A 20,017-nucleotide genomic window follows, 5' to 3' on the forward strand; every position below is an offset into this window, starting at 1 on the left:
TGTTATTTTATAAAGAACGCATTTCTTTGAAAGAGACATTATGTTGCTTTACCAATGCAAGAACATGTAAAATGTCATTAAAAAAAATATGTAAAGCAGTATGTTGTATTGTACATGGTCCCTTTTTTTAATACAAATCTTTTACATATCTCCAGTATTATGAAATAATGTTATCCACTGTAACCCACTAGAGGGAGCTTGTCTCCTGTGAATGTTTTGCTTTGCACAGTAAAGCCAGTTGATTTGACATCAGTTGTCCAACTGAATATCCTAAAACAAGTAGAATTTATTTGGTATAATTCTGACTGTCATGTAATTAGCCTACTACTTATTGTGGGATTATTTACTAAATAGTTTTTTTCCCTCATTGTGAGTGTATAACTGGTTCATTCCTCCACGCCTGACCCCACCTTACATTGCATTAGGACAAATCAAATGCATGTACTGCAATTAATTTGAAAGTGTGATTCCATGAAGTTAGAAAACCCTGAGCCTTTAGCAGGGTGCTGACTCCTTATATTTACAGTACTGCCTGATGTTTGCAAGGAGTACTCCTGCAGCAATCCAGAGCCTATGCATTTTGTTACTCGGAACCCAACAGTCAACATTTCCAGCATGAACAGCATTTTATTTTTTATACATCTCTCCCATCCTCCCCCCTTCCATTAAAGATTATGTTGGTGTTGGGTGGTGGTGGTGTATGGATGTGGTGAGTGTGAGAGATCACAAGTCAATGCCTCATGCTCTTACAGATACAAGATGGTGCTATGTTCCAAGTCTGGAGCAGCTATTTCTGAAGCATATTATCGCAAGCAGCGAATAGGGAAGTGTCGGGGCTTGTAAATGTGTTTTTAGCAATGTTTTGCATGTCTTCTCGATTTGCACATTGCAGAAAATGGTACCGCTTTCATCTCATCACACATTAACACGTGTGTTTTAACAGAACGATTACATGTTTTATTGAGTCTTGGGAGGATGTTTTCTCACAGATCTTCTCTACTCATGTTTGGCATCTTAGTTAAACACTTCTACTGAATAGATTTCAGAAGTTCGTAATTTGATGACTTCATCTCTTCTGTTCATTGTTACACAGTGTGTGTGTGTGTGTGTGTTAATCTCCAGTCAGGTCCTAAAATATTGGCACCCTTGATTAAGATGTGCAAAGAATACTGTAAAATAAATAATACATACTGAGCTGTATTGTATGCTCAAAATGTTTTGCAAATTACTTTTATATTAATACAATTGCTCAGAGAAAGGGATGATTAACAAGTATATTTTTTTTTTCTCAAAAATGTGGTGGTCAAAATGATTAGCACCCCTGTTTTCCATGCCTTCCACTACCTCACCTTCCAAGGATAATGGCACTGAGCCTTTTTGAAAAATGTTTTGAGATTGGAAACACATTGGGAGTGATCGTAGACCGTTCCTCCATACAGAATCTTTCCATCTGCGCTCTTCAATTCAAACCACAGGTTTTCAATGGGGTTCAAGTCCGGAGAGATGGCCATTGAAAAATGTTTATTTTGTGGTTAATAATTAACCATTAATTTGTGGATTTTGATATGTGCTTGGGGTTAATGTCTTGCTGGAAGATCCACTTTTGGCCTAGTTTTAGCCTCTTGGCAGAGGCAACCAGGTTTTTTGCTAAAATGTCTTGGTACTGGGTGAAGTTCATGATGCGGTTGACCTTAACCAAGACCCCCAGGACCAGTGGAAGCAAAATAGCCTCATAACATCAAAGATCTACCACCATATTTTACAGTAGTTATGGGGTTCTTTTCTGCATATGCATCTTTCTTTAGATGCAAAACCCATATCGTTGGCGTAGCTAAAGACCTATTTTTCACGTCATCCAACAAATGTAAACGCCCGAGGGGTATACTACGAATGAAACTAGATCTACTCAGGCTTTTATAAAGCTAGCCAGCTTCAGTTAGCTTCACATTCCAGCTCAGGCTTCATTCGTACTATGACGGTGGATATTGCTCGTCTGCCTGCCGCTAACTCTAGCGGGCTTGTAACTGCGCGACATGCACGCGCAAAGGCCAAACTGTTGATTGAGACAATGCTGAAACCATCAAACCATTTTTGTGAAAATCATAATGAAAGATAAGTTACAGTATCTTGCAAATTCAGCAGGCTATGATGTAAAATAGGCTAGAAGTTTATTTTTAATGCTCTTTTTGATGTGCTTTGGCGTGCTAATCAATGCACACGATAACCTTTCCCCCCCGCACCTATTAGGATAGTACAGTAACATTTCAACGAAGTATCTACTAACTCTAATCTTAACTATTACCCTAACCTTAACCCTTACAAAAATCCTTACAATAACCCTAACTGTGACCTTAGCAAGCAGTTGCTTATCAACAGATAGTTTGTTGATATTATGGTCATCTGTAGAGCACATACAGATGGAAAATCTGAACTATCCCAATAAAGTGTGACCAATCATTTTTGTCATAGAAAAGTTTTACTGTGCATGATCTTTAAAATGTATCCTGTCATTACTCAATGTGTAATGTGATAGGTATTTGAATGACATTTTTTTTTTTTACAAAACACTTTTGATTAATATATTTAACCGGTCATCTTTCTCAAATGAAGGAGATGGTGAATGAGGGAATCTGGTCTCATTGGTGCACAACATGCGGCTGAGTCATCTCATTCAGGGTGAGTTAGCCTGCCCTGGAGAAGGTTAGTTCTGAAGCATGCGTTGCCATAGAAATGGCTAGCTAAAAGGTGAGCCACTTTCGTATGACACGTTATCAGAGTTGACCAAAGTTACCTCTGCTAACTCAAACTTTGGTGTTATGTAGGCCGGCCCCCTTCTTCTTTTCTCACCAGCTCTGCTCACTGAGACTTCTCTTAACAGGGCAGTCAGATGCCAGCCATCTCTGCCTTTCAGCCAGTATAAACCTGTAGTTAATGATGTCGGTCCATAGCCAGAGCTTCTGTTGAAGTAATCTGCAGACCATTAGGGCTGAGCCTAGCAGGCCAGATGATCTGTCAACCTCCTCCCACCACCCTGCTGTGTTCCTCTCCTCTGTCTGGCAGCTCTACATGCCCCTGGAACACAAAACCACATCCCTTTCATGTACTGGTGAGTACCTGTAGAGATATTACACAATTTACCCCCACAACACATCCACCACCACTTCCATTGTCAGCCAGTCCAGGTTATGAGGATGCATTTAAACTGATTTCAGTGTCTGAGATTCCAGCTGTAGGCATGAGAGAGAATCAGGATGGATGTTCTTTTAACGGTGACGCCAGGGGAGAAAAATAGAAGTGTGAATGGAAATGTTGTTTGAACAATATGTGCTGTGAATGAGTCCCACTCCCACCAGTGCCAGACTCCATCGAAATAAAAGCCCAGTAAATCTAATCTAATCACTGTGTTGACAAAAAAAAAAATCTGTCGTGCTGGTTTTTTTCTCCAAGGGCGGACGAACGTTGAAACTCAGAAAAATGAGTTGAATATTGATCAATGGAGGCCCTCCCCAGGGTGCTTGTTGCCCTCTAGCTGATATTGCTGGAAGAGAAATGGCACGCTAGTTTCATTAGCATTTTGCAATAAACAACATGTGGGTTGCCAAAACCATGCCAGAGTGAAGCCAGATGAGTATAATAAGAACCCTTCCAGGTTGTCTTTGCACAGGCATATCTCCCTGCATTTCTGTACGCCATGTCATACCATGACATAAAAAGGGATTTGTGGCTTGGCAGAGCTCCAGAAGGCAAGCCATTTAAAATGTCCCCACACTTAACAGAGGATGCCATTTACTCACATTCTCCGTGCTTTGAAGCAGAGTGGAACCGACGTCCTCCTCTTTGCACTCAATAATATCAGTCTCCCACAGTAAAGGGCGAGTTACTTTAGTAATTCACATGCGGTTTTATCTCCTTTGTCCCGTATTTTGACTCTGCCCTAGAGAGTGCGGGGAACTTTGTAAGAAAATCGATAGTAATTGATTCTTGAGGGCTGGAGTAGCAGGTTGGAATTCACGGTAAGAGCTCTGGGAAGACGTAGACAGAGAGGCAGTAGTGAAGGAGTGCAGGAACCTGGGCTTAATATGCATGTGGCAGCTCAGCTAAAGGTCAGCAACATGAACCTGTCTGTAGCTACAGATTATTAAAGACGGTCACCGCACCGGGCGCACAGTTACTAAGGACCCAGAGGTAAGCCAAGTTAGAAATAAAAACACTACGGTCTCATCTTCTGTGATGTAGGGTGGTCGAGGTGGGGGCAGCACACAACTCTGAGAAATAGTAGCAATCATGTCACAATTTAATTGGATTTCCAAGTGTCTTGCTTATAGCTGGTCTGAAGTACCGTAAAACATTGTAAAGCCGATTATCTATAGAGATGATCTACTGTAGGGAATGTAGTTTTGAATAAAAATGTATGATTTTAGGAAGCATGTGCCACCCTGGGTACAATCAATTCTTTCTTCGGTCTTGAACACGGGTAATTTCTCTCTAAGGAGTTTTTTTTGTTTCCTCCCTCATCTCCACTATCCACAACAGTGTTTGTCATTGCTAGTTAGTCCACATCAAACTGTCACATCAATGTCCAGGATATTCACTCTGTCTCTTCTCGTACTTTCTCACACTACTTGTTTGTTAGCCTCTCTTCCCCAACACTAGTCAATCAGCCCTTCACAGGCTGACTTTCAGAGCAAGATAGCTACAGACACTGGCCATTGAAAAACGTTACCATGGAGAGAGGGGCTGTTTCTCTGTGACAGGTCCAGCGGGTTACAGCTGACAGCTCCCAGATTGATGGCTGACATATTCCTTGTGTGTGTGTGTGTGTGTGTGTGTGTGTGTGTGTGTGTGTGTGTGTGTGCACGCGTGCGTGCGTGTGTGTGTGTGTGGTGGAAAACTATTCCCAGTGGTGGTGTGGAATCCCTGGCTGAAGGCCATATGATATCCCTAATCATGACCACTGAAGCATGGTGAGGCCCTCATCTAAACCTCCAACCTGGACTCAGGGGTAGGCGTAACATAGTAAACGAAAATCCGGGATTCTCAAATTAGGATGATATGTTATTTATGGTATGAATTCATTTGTAGATGTCCATCATCTATTTCGTATTATGATATGTCACAAATTACAATTAATATGATATGTTGCGAATTACAATTATTATATGTTACGAAATGTAATTCTTATACGTTACGATTTCCAATTTGTTGTGGCTAACACTAGGTAGGTGGCTAACATTAGCTAGGCTAGATATTACATTTAGGGTTAAGGTTAGGAGGTAGGTTAAATGGTTAAGGTTAGGTTAAAGTGTTGCGGTTTTGGTTAGGAGAAGGGTTAGCTAACATGCTAAGTACTTGCAAAGTATCTGCAAAAGTAGTAACTAATTGCAAAGTTTCAAATGAGCTAAAGTTGTCCATGTTGCAATTTGAACATGCAACCTTTGGGTTGCTAGACATTCGCGTTATACGCCCACCTAACCACCCTCCTTTTGTTTTTGCCATAAGTAACCTTCTGTCTCATGTAACCATAACAAACGTAACATATCATACTAATTTGAGTGTCTAGTGTGATTCTCGTTTACCATGTTACGTCTACGTTTAGTCTCAGAAGCTGTATACCACCTGAAAAAGAGCTACCACACTAGCAAAAACAACATGTCACATTATCATTTTGATAATGCCTTGGTACAATTTCCTTCACAAGTCTTTCTGGTGTTATCTGAAGAAACAAATACACAAAGATTAACCCAGCGTAGAGACATAGACAGACTGTTTGTTGCTATCTTTACCATCCAAACCATGGACTGATTTTAATATAGATTTGCCGGCACATGAACAGGCCAAATAGCAACGCCATGATGTTCTACTTTCAAGAGGTTTGTTTTCTTTGAGATAACACGCTCGCCAAAGAAAAGAATCTGTTCACACACAATCGGTTCCCCATAATTATAGAATGATCTTTAGAGTAATTTGCAATAATCCCAAATGTCACTTCAATTGACATTTCTCAAAGAGTACGGTTACATTTCAGTCAGTACATATCTTATATATTCAAATGTAATGAACCATGTGTATGCATTAAGTATGTGTAAAAAATCGAATCAAATGTTATTTGTCACATGCCCCCGAATAGTCTACCGGGAAATGCTTACTTATGAGCCCTTTCCCAACAATGCCAAGTTAAAAAGTAACAAATACAAATAAAAAAAATAGTAACTCAATAAATAACAAGGAATACCGGTACCGAGTCAATGTGCAGGGGTACGAGATAGTTTCGGTAATATGTACATTTGGTTCGGGGACTAAGTGACTAGACAATCAGGATAGATATTCCTGTATTAAAGTTTACCCTTTAACCTAACATCTAACCTTAACTCTAACCCCTAGCCTAGCTAATGTTAGCATTAGCAACCTAGCCATCTAGCTAATGTTAGCCACAACAAATTGGAATTCGTAACATGTCATACGCTTTGCAAATTCATAACATATTGTACATTTTGCAAATTTGTAACATATCATACGAAATGGATGATGGACATCCACAAATGAATAAATACTACACGAAATGTAACATATCATACGAAATGGAGGGTCTTGGATTTACGTACAGAATAACACAAAATGTTCTGAGACCAGGTTTGTATTTTGTCAGTGTATTACTAAGGCTCACCTCACATACTCTCCTGTACACAGGTCTGCTCTATGGTAATCAATCTGATCTGTCCGAATACCTACCAGGCCTCCCCAGTCTAGTGGAGCAACCAAGTGGTGCAGTAGATAGCGCTTCAGATGTTCTTTCTGGTGTTCACGACCACCACCAACTTAGACAGCCATACACAGTGAGTATATTGTATTGATTCTGCTGCTGGGTACACACAACGTGGGATTAATGTTCCATGTTTCTCTTCCTGCTGTGTTGGTAGTGAGCATGCTGTCTGTGCTGCTGAGCGATCAACCAGGTATGATAACCCTCAATAACACAGCTCAGCGGATGCAGATCTCCACAGATGGGATGCTCAGTAGGTTTTCAATTGCTCAGACATCAGGTTTCAACGGCTTTGACAGCCGTGTGAGATGCTCTCACTCACGGCGATAAGAATTACCTGGACCTGCCAATCAGACGAGGCGAGGTCAGCGCCTCCGTGTGAGATTTGTTTATGACAACAGAGTTTATGTTCTGACAATAAAGTGACAGCACACCCAATGTGGCTGTTGGCTTGGCAACTTTCCCACTCTGTCACATCGTTTGAGGCTTCCCCCTCCCCCCATTATATTACCTGTATGAGGATGTTTTTTCTTTGTGAATTTGCAGACAAGTCTGTCTTTGAGATTCATAACAAATGCACTGTCTTGATGCATTAATATTGCCGTGTAAACAAATCAACATTTAGCACATACCAAAATAGTAGTGTTTCACTGAAAGGTTAGTATGCAAGGCAAGGGTAGAGCAAGAGAGCAGTCCTTATCTAAAGTATGAAAGGATAGCACTGTACAGTATGTAAACCGACAACCACTGTCACTGCACTGCAAATATAGATTGAGGCTAATGAAAAACGAATAGAACGTAGCAGCCATTGATTTGATCAACCATTGCCTAATGAATGATGTCGTTTCTAAGTTCTCTGGTCGTGGTCTCAAGGCTCATACCTCTACTCTCCTTCTCCAATGTTGTTCCAGAGGAATGGGAAACCATATTTTAGAATAACTCCATGAATCCTTTTTATCATGATACATTGCTATAGGAGTGCAGCAGCTAATACAAAATATGAAGCCAGATGCCCTCCTCATAAACTGTTCCACCATTATTTATTCATAAATGAATATTCTCCGACTGTGCTAATATTTCTCAGGGCTTAGGAGAATGAGCTAATGTGTTTGTAATTCCTTGTCTCGGTTGCTTTATTATTACGTGTCAAACGAATAAAGGTGTTACTAAATCATATTTTTATTTCTGTCTTTTCCATTCCCCCATGATTACTGTAATTGGAGAATTCCCCCTAAATATGAGCAGCAGAATTCCACACTGGTTAGAGTACAGGTGTCAAACTCATGCCCCAGGGGCCTTATTCAGTCTTCAACGAGGTTTGAATGTCTGCACTGAAAAATGGTTATATTTCCTCGCCGTCAAAATCTGCCCAAAAATTCCTCTATCCATTGTTTGGGAATTGTCTAGCTTTCGTTTTGGTGATTATTAGCGAGCTGGAAATAGTCAAGAAACTGTATGAATGTAGGTCCATTATCATTACTACACTGTTTCCATTTGGTATATTAGTGGTTTGTCTCAACAACAACAAAAAATCCCAAAATATTTATATTTTTATTCAAACCACCCACGGGCCGGATTGGACCCCGGATGTTTGAAACCCCTGGGCTAGATTGTTAAATCTTTGGAGGCACAGGAACCCCAAATAAAGTGATTCCATTTCCCAGTACCTGGAGCTGTTCAGTTATTGAATTCTGCACACTTTGTGTGTGTTTCTAAATGTGGTTCAAAGTTGGATTCTCAAAGTGTGCTTGTTAAGATTCAGTACTATGAATACACCAAAGGAGATAGAGAACACACCATCATAGGATCACCGTTTGCTAAAATCGTGACAATGAGAATAGGAACTGGTAAAGCAGCAGAAACAGATCTGGGACTCAATGTTGTTAATTATCCAATATAAAATCAATTCAACTATCCAAGTGGCCAGGGGCCTATGCAAGATGGCCGCCAAATCAGCTGGCAGGTCAGGCGGGCATAAGGTAACCGAGATGGACAAAACACACCATGCACACACCAAACAATTTACCTGAAGACATTTCTTGGTCTTTTATTTGCTTATTTTATACACAAATATATATATATATATATATTCTAACAGCATAGGCTAACAATAGAGCAGTAAAACATCAAAAGTAAGGTCCAAACAGATCATCTGATAAATGTGTTGACTATGAAAGAAATAAAATATAATATATATATACACATTTTGTTCACTGTGTATTTTATTTCTTTCATAGTCAACACATTTATCAGATGATCTGTTTGGACCTTACTTTTGATGTTTTACTGCTCTATTGTTAGCCTATGCTGTTAGAATACACTAAATGCTATCTGCTACCAAAATGTTTAGTTGTTAACCTATGTTAGGTCACAGGGCAACTGAAACCAACTGCTTTTATGTTTGTTGATTATGTGGATTATATACACTACATGATCAAACTGATGTGGATTCCCCTTCACTGGAACTAAGGGGCCTAGGCCGAACGATGAAAACAGCCCCAGACCATATTTCCTCCTCCACCAAACTTGACAGTTGGTACTATGCATTTGGGCAGGTAGCGTTCTTTTGGCATCCGCCAAACCCAGATGGTGAAGTGTGATTCATCACTCCAGAGAACGAGTTTCCACTGCTCCAGGGTTCAATGGCGGCAATCTTAACACCACTCCAGCTGACGCTTGGCATTGATTGTAGGCTTGTGCATATATAGTGTAAGTGCCACCTGTTTCTATCGGCCCACAGGACTATACTAGGTCACTAAATGCTTTTACCTGAAACCAGTCTGAGCCAGATTATGTTGATGTTGTCATGGGAAGATCGAGGGAGTTGACTGTAAGAAGATGTTCAGTTTGTCATCCAGCCTCCATAAACAGAGACACTCAACATTCAAATGCTCAATGTGCTCCTTGTTAATGACCTAGTCGTAAACACTAACTCCCCCTCGCACATTTGCATCTTAAACATAACCTTACAGCAGGCTTGGCCAGTAAATTGGTACTTCAATACATTTGTCAGTAAGAGACATTTTCTCATTACTTTTATGAAGATGCAGCTGCTGGCTCGCTGCAGCACAACAAGGAGGAACAAGAGGAAGTGACCCGCAGGAAGTTGTGATAAATCAGAACATATTAATACTGTCAAAGTAACCTCTCACTGAAAACAAATCAAAGTGTATTGGTTGCATACATAGATTTGCAGATGTTTTCATAGATGCAGTGAAATGCTTATGTTTCTAGCTACAACAGTGCAGTAATACCTAACAATACAATAACAATACATGCATGATCCAAAAGGTTTAAACATATCAGAAATATCAGAAAAAGCAATGTCGGCATCCAGATTATAAATACAATTGAAGTCTAAAGTTTACATACACTTAGGTTGGAGTCATTATAACTCATTTTTCAACCACTCCACAAATTTCTTGTTAACAAGCTATAGTTTTGGCAAGTCCGTAAGGACATCTACTTTGTGCATGACACAAGTAATTTTTCCAACAATTGTTTACAGACAGATTATTTCACTTATAATTCACTGTATCACAATTCCAGTGGGTCAGATGTTTACATCCACTAAGTTGACTGTGCCTTTAAACAGCTTGGAAAATTCCTCAAAATGATGTCATGGCTTTAGAAACTTCTGATAGGCTAATTGACATAATTTGAGTCAATTGGAGGTGTACCTGTGGATGTATTTCAAGGCCTACCTTTAAAATCTAAAGAAATCAGCCAAGACCCCAGAATTTTTTTTGTGGACCTCCACAAGTCTGGTTCATCCTTGGGAGCAATTTACAAACGCCTGAAGGTACCACGTTCATCTGTACAAACAATAGTACGCAAGTAGAAACACCTTGGGACCACACAGCCATCATACCGTTCAGGAAGGAAACGCATTCTCTCTCCTAGAGATGAACGTACTTTGGTGTGAAAAGTGCAAATCAACCTCAGAACAACAGCAAAGGACATTGTGAAGATGCTGGAGGAAACAGGTACAAATGTATCTATATGCACAGTAAAATGAGTCCTATATCGACATAATCTGAAAGGCCGCTCAGCAAGAAAGAAGCCACTGCTCCAAAACCGCCATAAAAAAGCCAGACCGGTTTGCAACTGCACATGGGGACGAAGATTGTACTTTTTGGAGAAATGTCCTCTGGTCTGATGAAACAAAAATAGAACTGTTTGGCCATAATGGCCATCGTTATGTTTGGAGGAAAAAGGAGGGGGCTTGCAAGCCAAAGAACACCATCCCAACTGTTAAGCACAGGGGTGGCAGCATCATGTTGTGGGGGTGCTTTGCTGTAGGAGGGACTGGTGCACTTCACAAAATAGACGGCATCATGAGGTAGGAAATTTATGTGGATATATTCTAGCAACATCTCAAGACATAAGTCAGAAAGTTAAAGCTTGGTCACAAATGGATCTTCCAATTGGACAATGACCCCAAGCATACTTCCAAGGTTGTGGAAAAATGGTATAAGGACAACAAAGTCAAGGTATTGGAGTGGCCATCACAAAGCCCTGACCTCAATCCTATAGAACATTTGTGGGCAGACCTGAAAAAGCTTGTGTGAGCAAGGAGGCCTGCAGACCTGACTCAGTTACACCAGCTCTGTCAGGAGGAATGGGCCAAAATTCACCCAACTTATTGTGGGAAGCTTGTGGAAGGCTACCTGAAACATTTGACCCAAGTTAAACAATTTTAAGGCAATGGTAGCAAATACTAATTGAGTGGATGTAAACGTCTGACCCACTGGGAATGTGATGAAAGAAATAAAAGCTGAAATAAATTGTTCTCTCTACTATTATTCTGACATTTCACATTCTTAAAATAAAGTGGTGATCCTAACTGACCTAAAACAGGGATTTTTTACTAGGGTTAAATGTCATGAATTGTGAAAAACTGAGTTTAAATGTATTTGGCTAAGGTGTATGTATATTTCCGACTTCAACTGTATGTATGTCACTTTATACAAACTGTTATAGAAAGCACTGTGTTGTCACTCAAGCCCAAAAGGAAACCATAAAGAATACAAGGAAATCTTCATGGGAATGTTTTTGTTTTGCTGTAGTTTATGTATTTATGCTCTAAATGCTTTTGAATACAAAAACAACTACCAGCATGTAAATGTAAGTTGCCCCAAGTTCTACACAAGTAGCCTACCAAGTAAGAAGTAAACAACGACATATTAACAGTAACTTGTTACTGAGAGGTCATCCGTGTAGAGTATATTATACTTCATACATGATTCACATCATGTAAGTATGTGTTTATCTTGGTATAAAAGCCTGTCATCAACCATAACTACCTCTGTCTCTGGTTGTTGACATTATTAATGAAATATATGGTTTCGCCTCATGAACCTCTCAAGTCTTTTTGGAGAGAATATCAAATCAAATGTTATTTGTCACATGCGCCAAATACGCAGATGTAGACCTTACAGTGAAATGCTTACTTACAAGCCCTTAACCAACAATGCAGTTAAGAAAAATGGGTAGCCATTTGATTAGATGTTCAGGAGTCTTATGGCTTGGGGGTAGAATATGTTTAGAAGCCTCTTGGACCTAGACTTGGCACTCCAGTACTGCTTGCTGTGCAGTAGCAGAGAGAACAGTCTATGACTAGGATGGCTGGAGTCAATTCAGCCAACAGTTTTTAGGGCCTTCCTCTGACACCGCCTGGTATAAAGGTCCTGGATGGCAGGATGTACTGGGCCGTACGCACTACCCTCTGTAGTGTCTCGCGGTCAGAGGCTGAGCAGTTACCATACCAGGCAGTGATGCAACCTGTCAGGATGCTCTTGATGGTGCAGCTGTAGAACCTTTTGAGGATCTGAGGACCCATGCCAGGGGGAATAGGTTTTGTCATGCCCTCTTCACAATGGTCTTGGTGTGCTTGGACCATGTTTGTTTGTTGTTGATGTGGACGCCAAGGAACTTGAAGCTCTCAACCTGTTCCACTACAGCCCCGTCAATGAGAATGAGGGCTTGCTCGGTCCTCCTTTTCCTGTAGTCCAAAATCATCTCCTTTGTCTTGATCACGCTGAGGGAGAGGTTGTTGTCCTTGCACCACACGGTCAGGTCTCTGACCTCCTCCCTATAGGCTGTCTCGTCGTTGTCGGCTATCAGGCCTACAACTGTTTTGTCATTGGCAAACTTAATGATGGTATTGGAGTCATGCCTGGCTGTGCAGTCATGAGTGAACAAGGAGTACAAGATGAGACTGAGCATGCACCCATGATGGGCACCCGTGTTCAGGATGGTGTTACCTACCCGTACCACCTGGGGGCGGCCCATCAGGAAGTTCAGGATCCAGTTGCAGAGAGGTGTTTAGTCCCAGGGTCCTTAGCTTAGTGATGAGCTTTGAGGGCACTATGGTGCTTCGGCTTCGGTGTATCCACTTCAAACAGCTACACATACTGTAGGCATATTGGCCTTTACATTGCCACAGTTTGAGTAAATCGGAGAGACGTGTTAGCTCTCACCCAATTATAGCAGAACCTTAAAACTTGTCAGTTAGCCCCAATATAAGAACCCAGAGGATAAACCAACCTCCATTGCCTTTCCTTATCCAGTTGTTGCCAAAAGCAACTGTTCTAATAGGCTATGGGTTAACAGTGGGACAGAGGGGTAAGCAGGTAGCCTAGCGGTTAAGAGCTTTGGACAAGTAACTGAAAGGTTGCCTGTTCGATTCCCTGAGCCACATCTGTCGATGTACCATTGAGCAAGACACTTAACCCTAATTGCGCCTTTCGGTCGGTCTGGATAACAATGTCTGGTAAGTGTAAAATATGCTGTGTTCATTATTTGATGACAATTCTGTGCTCTCTCTCACAGATGGGTGTTCTGGGGCCCTGCACTGTAGCCAAGGAGATAAACACGTTGCTTTGTGTCATACCGAAGCACAACCATTGAGCAGATGTTATCCAGTAAAGCCATACAGTCTACCCACCAGACAACATCAAATCAAATCACATTTTATTGGTCACATGCGCCGAATACAACAGGTGTAGACCTTGCAGTGAAATGCTTACTGATGAGGGAATTTATATGTTTAAATTAATGACTAAAGAATTACACCCTGAAACGTATAAGACTATGTGAAATGTTTTAGAATTATAAGACTGTGTGGGACAAGTTAAGAGGGAGAAATGTATGGTTGAGAAAACAGAGGCTGGTAGACGACACATGATAACTCTGAAAAAGCTGACAACAGGAGGGCCCTTCCAAGGCCTCTCTAATCTAGGGAGGAGAGGAGAGAATGGTGAGAAACTGCCAAGGCTGGTAGAAAAGTGATAAAAGTGTGTGTGTGTGTGTGTCTGTGGGTGCGTGCCGTGCGTAGAGGGGGTTATAAAGACTGTTCAACTGTTGGTTAACTTTAGAACGTTCTCATGAATAAAGAACCAACCTTTTTGCAGAATTCTGGGACTTACCTAATTCTTATTAACCCTAGCTTCATAACCTAGGGTGAATTGGTCAAAGCTATATTGATTGTTATCATCATTGGGATTGAAAATTCTTGTGACACTTACTTACAAGCTCTCAACCAACAATGGCGTTTTAAGACAAATAAGTGTTAAGTATTTACTCAAATAAACTGAAGTAAAATAATAAATAAATAATAATAATTAAACAATAAACAATAAAATAACAGTAACGAGGCTATATACAGGGGGTACCGGTACAGATTCATTGTGCAGGGGCACAGGTTAGTCAAGGTAATTGAGGTAATACATGTAGGTAGAGGTAAAGTGACTATGCATAGATAATAAACAGAGAGTAGCAGCAAATGGCTGTTCAGCAGTGTTATGGCTTGAGGGTAGAAACTGTTAAGAAGCCTTTTGGACCTAGACTTTGCACTCCGGTACCGCTTGCAGTGCAGTAGCAGAGAGATCAGTATATGAATAGGATGGCTGGAGTCTTTGGCAATTTTTAGGGCCTTCCTCTGACACCGCCTGGTATAGAGGTCCTGGATGGCAGGAAGCTTGACCCCAGTGATGTACTGGGCCGTACGCACTACCCTCTGTAGTGCCTTGCGGTTGAAGGCTGAGCAGTTGCCATACCAGGCGGTGATGCAACCAATCAGGCAGGATGCTCTCAATGGTGCAGCTGTACAACTTTTCATGTATCATTCATACCGATGCTCAGCCCGGGCCTAGCCCACTCTAGTCTCTACACAGCAGACACAGCGAGGGGAACTTAGCTTCTCGTGTTGGTGGGATACTCTCAAATGTACAGCCACTTAAATGGTGAGATAGATAGTCAGCCAAGAACAGGGAAAGAGAGATTGAGAGGGAGTAAGAATACATAGAACCTTGCTGGCAGAGACGAGGGTCAAATAAATATTCATATGCCATGTCTCTTGCATCTTAATGCTATGTACTACATTAATATACATCAGGGACATTACCTGTAAAATATTGGACTTTTATCCTTTTGAACATTTTATCCTTTTTGTTCCTTTATATATCACACTCTCTCTCTTAACGGCTGAGTTACAGTTACATTTCAACCTGAGGCACCTGGCTATTCATTGGTAGAAAAGGAGAATAGATGACAATTGTTTGTTACCTAGCTACACTCTTAGAAAAAAGGGTTCTAAAACGGTTATTCGCCTCTTCCCATAAGAGAACCCTTTTTGGTTCCAGGGAGAACCCTTTTGGGTTCCATGTAGAACCCTCTGTGGAAAGGGTTCTACCTGGAGACAAAAAGGGTTATTCAAAGGCTAATAACACGGGGACTGTCGAAGAACCCTTAAAGGTTCTAGATAGCACCTTTCCTCAATCAGCACATCATTCTCAATCAGCACTTCTGGAATATTTCATTGCAAATCCCTATTGTACCATAAGGAGCGATTGGTGGCATGATGTGAGATGGGCATACATGTTGATTGGCTTATAGACTCTGATAAAGTGGGGCTCGCTTCTCTCTTACTGAACACAGTGAACGTAAAGCTTTATGAAACAGTGGGATTTCACTGTGTTTATCACACTGCATGTTTTAGCATTCCTTTCTCCTGCTCATGCTGTGGGACATTTAAATGCTTGACTTTTAATCTTTTGTATGGATTCTGTAGAGCGGATTTAAATCAATAAATGTCTGCAATTAAACTTAAGCACTAGTTCCAGTCGATTTTGCTCTTCCCGCTCAGGGCCATATTTCATGCCACATTCATCCCATTTGGGTTTAATGTTGGCAACAACAGAAAATACCTTCCGCTCCCAGTCTTGGTTGTAATGCTGTCTGCAACACATTGACTAACAGCAGGCCTTACCACTTTACATCAATACATATTTCATGTCTGAAACATTGTGGGCTTGTAATTCATTTTCCAATATTTATGGGTATTCACAAAAATCTGATTACAATTTGCATGAGCTATTATATGCCATAAAAACTGAAAAGCTTACACATACTAAGTGACACACGCATCTGTTATCTTATGGAAATCCAACTTGGAACCCCTTCAGTCAGGACTATGGAAGCCTGGCAGATACGATTCTGTGAAGGTTCTGAAACTCATATTTCTTTCAACACCACAACATCCTTCATGGGGAATATATCATGACCATATTGTTTGTGGTCTTTTTATTGGCAATAAAGATCAGAACCATGCTGAACCATGCATTTATTACCAATAACCAGCATCATCTCATGACGGAGATGTGTCACACATCATACGCAATAGAGTGGTAGTCCTTCTCTAACAAGGTGGTTGGTGTGTTTCATGAGGCTAAACTTATCACAGTGACTAACTCATCTCTTCAACAGATCTGCCACAATGGGAAGACACAGCCTTTGACAATAGCAAACATAACATAAGTCTCGTGAATAACCATGACAGTCCTCAGGTGTCATGATTATTTAAGCAATGCATTGTCACCGTACACCTTAAAATCACAAATATCACGCCATTGCGGCTTTGTGATATGTAATTTCCCCTGCCCTCATTCCTCGTCCTGTGTGCAAAAATATCAGGTTGATGACACAAATTCCCAGCTTGCCTGCCCGGGAGCACTGATAGTCCCAACACATCTCAGGCTGACCCTGATATGACCCATATAGACTCCATTTCAACAATACAACAACATTTCATCTCTATCCGCTGTCCCCTTGCCATTAATTACACATCAGGCAAATCTATGGCGCTCTAGAGTTACCGGCTCCGGAAACTGGAGTTCCAGAAACTGGAGCCCGGAGGTACTCTGTCACAGTTAGCCCAGCAGCTTTTTAGATTGCCAGCAGCCACCGGATTGACAGTCCACCAGCTATATTTCATGCTTCATACTAAGTACCGATATACCAATTTGCAACATCAATGCTGACTTTACTCAGCCAACAAATAAGCATCTTCAACTTGGAAGGTGGAAAAAACCAAGCCACTTCACAGCACATTAGAGAGAGGGATAACTTGACATAATGAAAGCTGATTCCAGGCATACAGATGTAGGATCTTAATTTGAGCTGGTTTGCTACAGCAGGAAAATAATCCTACAGCAATAAGAAATGTGAATTATTTTGTGGATTATAATTAATGGACATTTTCTTACGGGTTGATAAAAAATGTTGTAAGGGAAAATCAAGTCTTACATTTCAAAATAGAAATTACAAACTTCAAAATCCTTTTAAAATTCAAATACAAGTTTTACATTTCCTGCATTGCAGAAATGTTTTCTGGCAATAGTGTGATCAAGTAAAAATCCGACATCTGTAGTGCACTGTAGTTAATGGTGAAAAGGCCCTTTGATTCCTGTTGCTGTGCGTCTCCTCTCAGCCACTACAGCTCCCCTCTCTCCCACTGAGAGAGAGAGTACTCATGGGTTGCCAGGCTAGCCAGGGGTGTAGTGGACCTTTTCTACGCTTATCTCAATAGATCCACATCAACAAGTGGCTGGGCAAAATATGGGTGGCAAATTACATTCCTGCATGAGCCAACTTGTTTTGCCAGTGTAATATCTGGAGGTTGAGTTGCAGCATAATTACAGTTTTTTACAATCACTTTGGCACTAATTTCAGAACCTTGTGGTCATTTTTCAAAACTCTAAACTCAAAACAGTCATCACTTGTAACACAGGCTGTCCAATGTTCAAAAGATTAAATGGTGCATTCATATCTTTAAAGAAACTTTGCACTTGCAGAATCATTGTTTCAAATAACAAATTTATCACGAAATACCATAGGAACATTCATTTAGATCACCCACACACAAGATACCGATAGTTTCACTGATTCAAAGAAAACTATTTTGTGATTTTATTGTATTTCATCAATAAATTTCATATTTTGTTCAATGTAGTTGTTCGTACGATCATTAAATATTGTAGTACAAAATATGTGACACATGCTTCATTATCCTACTACATGTAAATAATCGCTGTAAAAGGACTAGTAGAGAGAATACTACAGACACAGTGGAATCATTGAACAAAATATGAAATTTATTGATGAAATACAATAAAATCACAACATAGGTTTCTTTGAATCAAAGCAAAATAAATAGCTACAAAAAAACAAAAAAAAATACAGTAAAACGTCAACTGCAGTGTTCCTCACCTGGCTTACTGTAAAAAGCAAAACAAAGGATTGATTACTGTACTTCTTCATTTCCCTAAACCCGGACTTGTGGATTTGGCCACAGGTTCTCATCCACATCACAATGGATGTTTTCATTAGTCAAACATCTTGGGAAGAATCTTCAGGCGAATCCAGGCCTGACACTGGTCTGCCGTGATGTCATTGCATGCGTCATCCATGGCCTGGAGAAGGGTGGCTTGTTCGTGAGGGCGCCTACCTTTCACCTCCATGTGGAGAAAAATACCTCAATCGGGTTAAGGAAAGGAGATTAGGGGGGTAAGTAAAGGGTGGTAAATTGTGGTTGGGCCTGAAACCATGCTTGCACCATTTGAGCATGGTGGAACCTGACATTATCCCACAAAATTACATAGGTCATGTCATCAGCTCTACAGACCTGATTTAGGTCATCAAGGAAGGTTACATTCGAACAGCGAATCATGTGGCTGCCTGCAACTCAATATATAGAGTACATAGAGTAAAGAGCTTTAGATGTTGTTCGACCAAACATTAGAACGGGCAAGATGCGTAATCTAAGGAACTTTATTGATGCCACACATGGTGATTCCAGCATCTCAGAAACAGCTTCCTTCCTGGGATTTTTACGCACTACAGTCTCTAGAGTTTACAGAGAATGGTGCGATAAACAAAACACATTCAGTGAGCGGCATTTCTGTGGGCAAAAGCACCTTGTCAATTAGAGAGGTCAGAAGAGAATGTTCAGACTCATTCAAGCTAACAGAAAGGTCACAAATGCTCAAATAGTCACACCATGGCCATAGAGAGGCTTTTTATTCTCTATTTGGGTTAGGCCAGGGTGTGACTAGGGTGGGCGTTCTATGTTCTTTTTTTCTATGTTTTTGTATTTCTTTGTTTTTGGCCGGGTATGGTTCTTAATCAGGGACAGCTGTCTGTCATGGTTCTCAATCAGAGACAACACTTAGGCAGCCTGTTTTCCCACTATGGGTAGTTGGGTAGTTGTTTTGTGTATTGCACCTTGCATAACTGTTCGTTTGTTGTTTTTTGTTGTTGTTGTTGTTGTTGTTGTTGTTGTTCAAGTATTCATATTGATTTGAAGGTATTATGAATACTTTCCACGCTGCACCTTGGTCTTCTCCTTCTCCCGACAACAGACGTTACACAAATAACAGCTGTTTAAACAGTGGTGTGCAGAATGGCATCTCTTAACGTAAAACACCATGAATATTTCAGGCTGTTGTGGAGGCATAAGGGGGTCCTACCCAGTACTAGATAGGTGTACCTAATGAAGTGGTCGGTGAGTGTACAGTAATGTCAAATCTGAAAACATGGTCTGAAAAAGTGGTACATGGGACCATAGAAACAGTGTCTGATAAAGATTGATGATGAAACATTACACCCATAGAAAATGTAGTCCAATTGGTTCATGTTCCACGGTAATTGGTGTCAATGGATCTCGTTATCCTGAAACTTTCATGATCTAAACATGGAACATTGTTTGTCAGTTTCCATAAAACTATGGAGTAAGAGTAATGCAACAGTTACTTATCATTTTGAGCAGTCGTATCAATTGATAGTTAGATCATTGTAATGAAATGAATAGACAGTCATCTCAGATGTAATGTGTGAATTGCATTTTGAAATGGTAATACTTTGATGTTAAATTGTGTCATTTTGAACAGGTGATTTTAGTTCAGTGAACAAATTATC

At 40.6% G+C, this 20,017-nt stretch overlaps 1 protein-coding gene across 1 annotated transcript in view; it reads right to left on the minus strand.

The window, feature by feature from the left end:
* LOC115110334 (ubiquitin carboxyl-terminal hydrolase 31-like) overlaps positions 1–20,017 on the minus strand; it is a 63,643-nt gene that overhangs the window by 4,671 nt on the left and 38,955 nt on the right.

Source organism: Oncorhynchus nerka, linkage group LG26 (genome assembly GCF_034236695.1).
Source record: "Oncorhynchus nerka isolate Pitt River linkage group LG26, Oner_Uvic_2.0, whole genome shotgun sequence".
Classification (NCBI taxonomy): domain Eukaryota; kingdom Metazoa; phylum Chordata; class Actinopteri; order Salmoniformes; family Salmonidae; genus Oncorhynchus; species Oncorhynchus nerka.